Raw genomic sequence first — 10,506 nt, 5'->3', positions numbered from 1 at the left:
CTCCCATCAGCCCACTCTGACCCCCCCCCCTCGTCCTTACAGTGTCAGTAATGTTATTAGCCTGTTTCTACACCCATTACCTAGTCTAACCAAACCCTTGGCCTGCAGCTGCTTAGGGGAGCAGGGTACTGGGTACTAATATAAAGTGGTTTTGGTGGAAAAGACGGGTAGAGAGGCTGAGAGAGAGGCTCCCTGGCAATCGATGAATGTAAACAATGAACTGTCTATCTCTCCACCCCACCCCAAACTTGATTCCCTAGATATCTAAACACAAACAGCCAGTGTAACACCAGAGCACGCATCAAACATCACACAAAAAGGCTCTAGAGGCAGCAGCAGGCGTACCGCGTCTCAGTACACAGCATCAGCACAAGTACATACGGATCTCTGCTGTTGTTGTTGCACAGTCATGTGGCCAGTGCGAGGGCGATAAAAGGCAGGGCAGGGGGAATGGAGAGCCATAGTGAGTGAAGAGGATGTTGAGACAAGCCCAGACACACCGGACGGACAGAGACCCAAATCCATTGCATGGGCTGGTTCCAAGAAGTGGGAACAGAGAGTGGGATTGAAACTGCGAGGGCGAGGAAGAGGAGGAGGAAGGAAGGATAGTTTTCTGTAGCAGAAGGCGGAGCTACAGTCAAGAGCTCAGCAGCCCTTAGAGACAGTGTCCCTGTTCTGTACCACACCACCCCCTGGGGCATGATGCTGCACTCACTTCACCCCACTCACTGTCTGTGGATGGAAACACAACAGTTTACAATTCACATATTGACCCACCCATGGATGAGAATGAGCAGTAGCTGGAAGTAATGTGTGGATTCATCCTCCTCACATTTCCCCAGTGTCTCTGGAAGTTGGCTAAAAGGCTTGAGTCACTCTCAGCCAGTGAGGCACTCTGCTGTCCCTACCCCCCACTCCTCCATCTCTCCCTCCCTCCCCTATCCCAGCCAGCGCTGACACCCAACCCCACAGCAGACGCCCTGCTGATCTATACCATGACATCATCAGCGTGAGCCACCATCAGAGCCTGTGGAAGAGACGGTGACCTAAGGGAATGAGATGCCTCTCTCTGCCTGCTGTTAATCTGACTGATGGCAGGATCAGGACCTCATCACTTACACACACACACACACACACACACACACACACACACACACACACACACACACACACACACACACACACACACACACACACACACACACACACAGACACAGAGAGGGGAGAGGGAAGGTAAGGTAATGGCCCATGAGCACATGCTGTCAGAGGAATCTTCTGGTGTGATTAGTTATGTCCTAAAACTGAACATGCATCCACTAAGGACTAGAGATTGTTAGGTGAAAGCCCACCACATTGGTACTATCCCTGCAATACTGTTACAGAACAGGAAAGAGAAAGGATACAGTCTTGTGTATTTGGTGAAAAGCAAAAGTGTTTGATGGGATGACAGGTGGGAACAAAGGTGCCCTTGTGACTCTGCTTTACTGACGACAAACAGTGTCTGTTGTCTGAACTCTGAATGCAGGAGGAAGCATGGAAGCATCAACCAACCAACCACAGACCCAGCTGGGGCTCTTCATAGGAACGTCCCTTGTCAGGCTACCAGCCAGTCAGGAAGTGAACTCAGGACAGAGGCCTGAGTTCCTTCCCTCCCTTTCTCCTTCCTTGAAGTCATCTCTGATCCAAATGCAGTTGGACCGGTGTAAACATGGATTGTTTATTTCCATGTCAAGAGACAGCAATGTGAGTCAATACCTCATGCAATACCTCTAGCCGATCACGGACCAGACAGACTGTCAGGGTCTCTACGGGATCACTTCCATCTAGAGTCTGGGCATCTGGAACCAAGTAGTGGTGCTGGAAGCCTGGCCTGCAGTGGGCGCGGAGTGAGTCTGTCTCCCCAGGGGCTGGAGCTCAAGTCTGTCTGGGAGTAGTGGGGAGGCTCCTGTGGGGAGCCTGCTCCACAGTTGTAGTCAGAGCCAATGAGAGGAAGAGAGGAGGAGGTGAGCAGCAGCAAGCATCACACCTCATTCTCAACTGAGCATTACACATCTTTGCACCTGTGTGTGTGTGTGTATGTCTTTCAATACAATTTCCTCTGTCATTTCAGCTGAGGGTAAATGTCAGAAATACTCCAAGTAAGATGTTCCTGTATGGGCCTCTGAAGATATTTCAGGGAATGAGTAAAAACGGCCAATAGGCTGCCTTATCCCTCTTCAATCTAACTCATCCTACATTTGACTATGTGATAGAGCAAACTGAAGTGTTGCTTTGAGTTCAGTCCTCTCTGCTGATTGTGTTCAGAGTGAATGGGCTTGACTTTGAGTTCCCCCAGAGCAGGTGGCGCCACTGGCAATGAGGCAAAAGGGGCTTTGATTTCTAAGCCAGTAGCTCAGTGCATATTCAAACTAGCTCTCTTTTGTTTGTGTTGCTCCCAGTCCTGAGTCAGACAGACATGCAAGGAATACAAATCAGACCTTTGACAGGGAGCAGTTAACCTGGCTCTAAATATAGCTGCCCTGGTCGGTTCTGGGAGAGACAGAGCACAGGAAGAAGAGAGGAGGAGAGGAGTGGAGAGGAGGAGACAGAGAGCAGCGTGAGCTCTCTGTGGGGCTGCTGCTCGTTGCTCTCTTTCTCTTTCTCTCTTTCTCTCTCTTCTCTCCCTGAACTAGAATATGGAGGAAGAGCAAGAGCAGAAACTACATGGAGAAATGACTGATGTGCTGTACTGATGTATCCAGCTCTGTGTGTGCAGGGACATGCGCGTGCGTGAGTGAAAAATAGAGTGAAGGAGAGAGGAGGGGAATGGGAAGCAGATTGACAAATGAAAGATAGGGAGAGTCTGTTTAATAAAGCAGTAATCTGGAGGAGCGAGGGAGCGGGAGAGAAGGATAGAAGGAATGAGAAATGTACTCATTCCAACAGGGATCTGAGGAGACTGCAAAAGGAAAGAGAGGGGAGAGGGGAGAGTCCAGACAGAACACAACAGGGACGGGCGGGCGGTTAGAGGCATACAGGACTCCTGTTCAGTACTCCGCTGTGCTCGCCAGGCCATTTGAACTGCACACCACAATGCCATTGCCTATGCATATTTAGTCTCTTGGGTAGCAGATAAAAGAGAAAGTGGAAATTCTCTTCACAAAAGGCAAAATAGGCGTAGATTTGGAATAAAATGTTTACTTGTTTCCTTCCATTGTATAGGCTGATTTATTTGAGCCTCTGACAGTTTCACTTCAGAAATGCTCATTTTGTATTTCTAATAAATTGTGACAAAATACACAATATCAATTGATTGACAGACTAAAATCCATTGCTATATTTTTTTTAATGGCAGATCTACAGGCCAATGGGGGAGCTGTGAAATAGCCAGATGCATAGAGAGCAGGCTATCCATGGTGCAGGCCTGTGTTATCCCCCCAGAGGATGAGGATGGTTTGGGGAGATATTTGGTAAGCAGAGATCATAGAATTGAAGCTGTCTGTGTGTAAATGCCACACCTGGAAATCCCGTGAGATTAGATTAGAGTGGATACAACCCATCTCTGAGATGGCACTGTCACTCACCACATAGCCTACTGTGTTCCTCAGGCAACATGGAGTGACCACTGCATGGGACTCTGCATGCACTAGCAAGACATATGGACTCATTTGCAATGATATACCCATCATAGCCTCATATGTTTTGTATGTTATCCTTTATTAAGAAATGATTGGGAGTCCCATAAGGGCAGTGCACAATTGGCCCAGCGTCATTCGGGTTTGGGTTTGGCCGAGGTAGGTCGTCATTGTAAATAAGAATTTGTTCTTAACTGGCTTGCCTAGTTAAATAAAAGTTAAATACAATTTTGTAAACATTTAGGTCTTTATTAAGATATATTTAAATATTCTTTATTAGTCCTATAATTTGATGTATATGTTTTAAATTATAGTATACCCAGAATCTAGGTAATACTGTTTCTGGCAGCCTTCATTTTGATTTGGCCCCCCACGTTTTCTGAGCAAACACACATTTTCTATTTTTATTTCTGTACATAGATTGTAAAATCACCAGGAAATCAGCTCAAAGTGATTTTAAATTTAGGAAGTATTTTCCCCAAGTATTCCCAACGTATAAATAGAAAGGCATTTGTGATCGTATCCCACCCAAAGGTAATCACGTTTTGAAATACTGTTTTATCTGTTTTGGATTCTTGCGGTCAATTTCCAGTGTATAAATGATGTATAACTATGTTCAGGCACCCCGACCATACGCTCAAGGAAAAAATGGATGATCCCTGTTTTATAACCATGTTGTAGTGCAAGGGCGAGGTGGGATCCTGAAATTGATAACAGAAATGTCGATCAGTCTACCCTGAATCTAAATTCAGGACCATCTGTAATTTTAAGTTCCAGGTAATTAACGCATACCACGGTCATGTTTAGGGCAAAACGGCTCAAAGAGGGAGGTCTCTTAGCAACATGGCACTGGTGTAATTAGTGTCCCTGGTGTGCAGTTTTCATAATTCGACCACTTTTCTGAAGGTTACATTTGAATAATTGTCCTGCATTTTTTAGCACCATTGTTTAATGTGGTTATTAATACAATGAAGGCAGTTGGTTGATTACAATAAAATGGTAGGCATTAGACTTCACTGGATTATTATTATTATTAGGCTATTATGACACAATCACAGAAGTCATCACCCAGCTCTTTTTGGCACTTATAACTCTTATTATCTTGATCCGTAGGCTATGCATCATGATGATGTGCGCTTGAATGTATTTCTCTCCCAATCTCGAGTCGCCTCCGCCTCGCCCCTTTGACCACGTTTGAATCTCAACAATGGGAGGTTAGAAGCGAAATAGAATCAGAGAGAGAGAGAGAGAGAGAGAGGGGCATAGAGAAAGAGAGACAGAGTGAGCGAGAAAGAAATGCAAGAGATAACGAAGGAAAAAGGGTGTAAGCGTGTGGCTTCTGCCTTTCGGGTCTTCTTCTTCTTTTTTTTTCTGAAAAAGGGAGAGGCATTGGGATATATCAGAGAGCGGAGAGAGAGAGGAGTTGAGGGGTGCTTTTCCTGGATGAGATTATCAGATATTTCCAATACATTGTCAACATCGTGTCGTCTACTTGAGTAGGGGAAACTGACAGGACTAAAAACAATTGGTGAGTATATGACATCTGAATGTAATATTTGGTAATGCTTTATATTTCTCCTCTTGCTGACAAAATACCCCAATGGCTTACAATCACGCAACCCACGAGGATTTATAGATTGGTTGAAATTATCATATTTTTAACCAAACATTTGTGATCAATTGATCTTCATTGATACAGTAAGGAACAGTACTCTTAACTGGTTGCTATGTAGGCTACACGTGCAGGTAAATACTTGTTTGGCCATGGTAAAAGATAGCCCTCCATCATCAAGTGGGAAAAGCGCTGAGTGTTTGAAGCGCATCACAAAGCCAATGACTTCTCAAGCTATGTTATTCCATTTTACTTATCTGAAATGTAATTGTTTGATCTCAAATGCCCTTATAACAGGACCTGACTGCTTTTGTAAAGGCTAGTCTATGCATTCAGAGATAGACCTACGTGACTTGGTAGACTACCTTGTTCTAAATTCGTATTCCTCAATAGACAGCTCGAGATGTCACGAGCGACTTTATGAATGCATGTTGAGAGTGAGGCCCAGTGTATTGCCAATGATTTACTTTTACCATGTCTGTTTGTTTTTACAGTAAATTCAAGTTATTGTTTGTAAATAGAAGTTTATATAGATACAACACGCAATAACCTAAACCTTTGGGAAAAAAGGTAGCCAACTAAAATTAGATATGAAACTATTTTGATCAATAAGCCTACAGCTTAAAGTGTTGCTTGTTTGTGATTTTTCTCTATTGGGCCCCTTTGTTTTGTAAAGGTTTGTCATTTGGTTTAAAATAATGCCACATATGAAACAGGACTATCCATATTGAAAATGTGTAGCAGATGGCAACCCAATGCAGAATGCAACACACAGATGAATGATATTCATTCACCTAAAACGTAACAGTATATTTAGGCTTAAAGCTAGAATCCTTAATTGCTACATCATTTTTTTTAAATGTTAAATTAATGATATATACCCATTGCACAGGAGGCTGCTGAGGGGGGGATGGCTCATAATAATGGCCGGAACAGAGCGAATGGAATGGCATCAGACACATGGAAAACACTCATTCAGCTTCAGCCATTACCAAAAGTCTGTCCTCCCCAATTAAGGTGCCACCAGCCTCCTGTGACCCATTGATTCTAGAAAGATTGTATGCCTCATGAGCTTCAACTATATTAGGGCCTACCCCATCAGAAACCAAAATATAAGCTTGTTTTACTCCATGTAAACAAACACCGTATAGCAACAAAAACACAAAACATGGTTAAAACTATCATTTTGATATCCTGGATGGTCAGCCCTTGCATCCATAGCTCTGACTATGAATTTGAGAGTGGTAACATTTCCCCAGGCCCATCCCTCAACTTTTTACCAAAACTGAAGGGGGGTGACTGCTTTGTTATTGTTTCAATTAGGTATTCAAGCTTTTAAAGATAGGTATTCATGTATTTAAAGAAAGAAATATAATTTTTGCTGCTACACGGTTCTTTAAAAAGAAGGTGATTGATGTGTCAGTCGTATTCTTTCACAATCTTATTTAGAATTGAATGATCATCTTTATAAAACACTGTAACTATTTGCATTTGTCCTGCATCCATTTTTTGGGTTGTGAATTGTTTATATCTCTTGATCACTATTTATAAGTATCTTGCATTTCAGTCTCTATGTTGTATATTTTAATGAACTTCTTTGAGGCAGGCAAGGTATTTTGTTTCAGTCAATCAATCAATTTTAGCCCATCAATACAACGTCCAAGGTTTATCCTATAGGTTTACCCGCTAGTGAGACACATAATTCAATAATGTGTGAATTATTACTCGAATGTCAGTCATATGAGCTTGGGACACATACTGCCTATAGACTAAATTGATTGAATTAGTAGCATTTGCAGGGAACATTGTGAGTGTGTGTGTGAGCTTGCAAGTGTGTGTGTTTGCGCATGTGTGTATATGCATGTGGACTGTGTGAGCGTGAGTGTGTGTGTCAGTCTCAGTGTGCAGTCAGTTTGCCCATAGGCACACCGGCCAGCATGAACTCCCTGAACTCAATCTTTGTCCATTAAATTCATATTGATCAAGGAGCAGAGAGAGACATAGAGTTGCGTCACATCTGTTTTTGGACTGGGCTTGAAGCTGTGAGTGTATCTCCTCTAAGGAAGGAGACGAGAACAGAGAGGAATAAAAGAAACCAAGGGAAAATAGAAAAGGAGAGGGAAATGGGCGTGTGTGTGTGTGTGTGTGTTTCTCTAAAAGCCAAACAAGCGGGACATCCATTTAGTAAACCAGCACAGACCTCTCCATTGGGAGCTGTCCTTGGTTCTGATCTGTGCTCCAACCCTCCTCCATCCCTTCCACCCCCCGATCTCCTCCCAACATCTCCCATCCCCCTCCCCTCTCCCACCCTGCTAATTGACAATCTCAGCCTCTCCATTTGGCAAGCAGTGTGTGTGGTGGAGAGAGGGGGGGGCTAGGATATCCTCAGAGGGCCCTGAACATACCATGTTGGGAAAAGGCAAGAGAGGGGAGGATCAAATCAAAATCATATCAAATTGTATTGGTTGCATACACAGATTTGCAGATGTTATTGCAGGTGCAGCAAAATGCTTGTGTTTCTAGCTCCAACAATGCAGTAACACCTAGCAATAAATAAATAAAAACAATCATCCAGAAAATGATTAAGAAATATCAGAACGAGCAATGTCAGAGACAGGAATATATACACTGTTCAAAAAATAAAGGGAACACTTAAACAACACAATGTAAATCCAAGTCAATCACACTTCCTGTGAAATCAAACTGTCCACTTAGGAAGCAACACTGATTGACAGGAGACAGGCCAGTACATCAGGAGACGTGGAGGAGGCCGTAGGAGGGCAACAACCCAGCAGCAGGACCGCTACCTCTGCCTTTGTGCAAGGAGGAGCAGGAGGAGCACTGCCAGGGCCCTGCAAAATGACCTCCAGCAGGCCAAAAATGTGCATGTGTCTGCTCAAACGGTCAGAAACAGACTCCATGAGGGTGGTATGAGGGCCCGAAGTCCACAGGTGGGGTTGTGCTTACAGGACAACACCATGCAGGACGTTTGGCATTTGCCAGAGAACACCAAGATTGGCAAATTCGCCACTGGCGCCCTGTGCTCTTCACAGATGAAAGCAGGTTCACACTGAGCACATGTAACAGACATGACAGAGTCTGGAGACACCGTGGAGAACGTTCTGCTGCCTGCAACATCCTCCAGCATGACCGGTTTGGCGGTGGGTCAGTCATGGTGTGGGGTGGCATTTCTTTGGGGGCCGCACAGCCCTCCATGTGCTCGCCAGAGGTAGCCTGACTGCCATTAGGTACCGAGATGAGATCCTCAGACCCCTTGTGAGACCATATGCTGGTGCGGTTGGCCCTGGGTTCCTCCTAATGCAAGACAATGCTAGACCTCATGTGGCTGGAGTGTGTCAGCAGTTCCTGCAAGAGGAAGGCATTGATGCTATGGACTGGCCCGCCCGTTCCCCAGACCTGAATCCAGTTGAGCACATCTGGGACATCATGTCTCGCTCCATCCACCAACACCACGTTGCACCACAGACTGTCCAGGAGTTGGCGGATGCTTTAGTCCAGGTCTGGGAGGAGATCCCTCAGGAGACCATCCGCCACCTCATCAGGAGCATGCCCATGCTGTAGGGAGGTCATACAGGCACGTGGAGGCCACACACACTACTGAGCCTCAATTTGACTTGTTTTAAGGACATTACATCAAAGTTGGATCAGCCTGTAGTGTGGTTTTCCACTTTAATTTTGAGTGTGACTTGTTGTCAGCACATTCAACTATGTAAAGAAAAAGTATTTAATAAGAATATTTCATTCACTCAGATCTAGGATGTTATTTTAGTGTTCCCTTTATTTTTTTGAGCAGTGTACCTTTTGTGTATGTATGTATGTATGTATGTATGTATGTATGTATGTATGTATGTATGTATGTATGTATGTATATGTATGTATGTATGTATGTATGTGTGTGTATGTATGTGTGTGTGTGTGTGTGTGTGTGTGTGTGTGTGTGTGTGTGTGTGTGTGTGTGTGTGTGTGTGTGTGTGTGTGTGTGTGTGTATATAACTGAAAAAATGTAACGCAACATTAAACAATTTTAAAGGTTTTACTGAGTTAGAGTTAATATATGGAAATCAGTCAATTGAAATACATTCATTAGGCCCTAATCTATGGATTTCATATGATTGGGCAGGGGTGCAGCCATGGGTGGGCCTGAGAGGGCATAGTCTCACCCACTTGAGTTAGGCCCACCCACAGGAGAGTCAGGCCCAGCCAATCAGAATGGGGTTTTCCCCACAGAAGGGCTTTATGACAGACAGAAATACTCCTCAGTTCCATCAGCTGTCCGGGTGGCAGGTCTCAGATGATCCCACAGGGGACGGCCGGATGTGGAGGTCCTGGGCTGGCGTGGTTATACGTGGCCTGCGGTTTTGAGGCCGGTTGGACGTACTTCCGAATTCTCAAAAGGATGTTGGAAGCGGTTCAGGGTAGAGAAATTAACATTACATTCTCTGGCAACAGCTCTGTTGGACATTCCTGCAGTAAACATTATTAAAGTCAGATATACAGATATTACTAGCATCGAATAGTCCCCACGATATGCAACTTTTCAGGGAAGTCAGGAACCAATACACACAGTCAGTTAGGAAAGCAAAGGCTAGCTATTTCAATCAGAAATTTGCATCCTGAAAGTTCTGGGACACTGTAAAGTCCATGGAGAATAAGAGCACCTCCTCCCAGCTGTCCACTGCACTGAGGCTAGGAAACACTGTCACCACCGATAACTCCACGTTAATCGAGAATTTCAATAAGCATTTCTCTACGGCTGGCCATGGTTTCCTCCTGGCTACCCCAACCCCGGCCCGCAGCTACTTGCCCAAGCCTCACCAGCTTCTCCTTCACCCAAATCTAGATAGCAGATGTTCTGAAAGAGCTGTAAAATCTGGACCCGTACAAATCATCTGGGCTAGACAATCTGGACCCTCACTTTCAAAAATTATCCGCCGCCATTGTTGCTACCCCATTACTAGTCTGTTCAACCTCTCTTTCATATCACCTCTCTTTCAGATTCCTAAAGATTGGAAATCTGTTGTGGTCATCCCCCTCTTCAAAGGGGGTGACACTCTAGACCCAAACTGTTACAGACCTATATCCATCCTGCCCTGCCTTTCTAAAGTCTTTGAAAGCCAAAGACCGTACCTTCTCCGCTGTGCAATCCGGTTTCCGTGCTCGTCACGGGTGCACCTCAGCCACTCTCAAGGTACTAAACGATATCATAACCGCCATCGATAAAAGACAGTACTGTGCAGCCGTCTTCATCGACCTGGCCTA

The sequence above is a fragment of the Oncorhynchus tshawytscha genome, linkage group LG09 (assembly GCF_018296145.1).
Source record: "Oncorhynchus tshawytscha isolate Ot180627B linkage group LG09, Otsh_v2.0, whole genome shotgun sequence".
Lineage (NCBI taxonomy): Eukaryota > Metazoa > Chordata > Actinopteri > Salmoniformes > Salmonidae > Oncorhynchus > Oncorhynchus tshawytscha.
The sequence above is the reverse complement of the archived record's forward strand: the minus strand, read 5'-3'. Positions refer to the sequence as shown.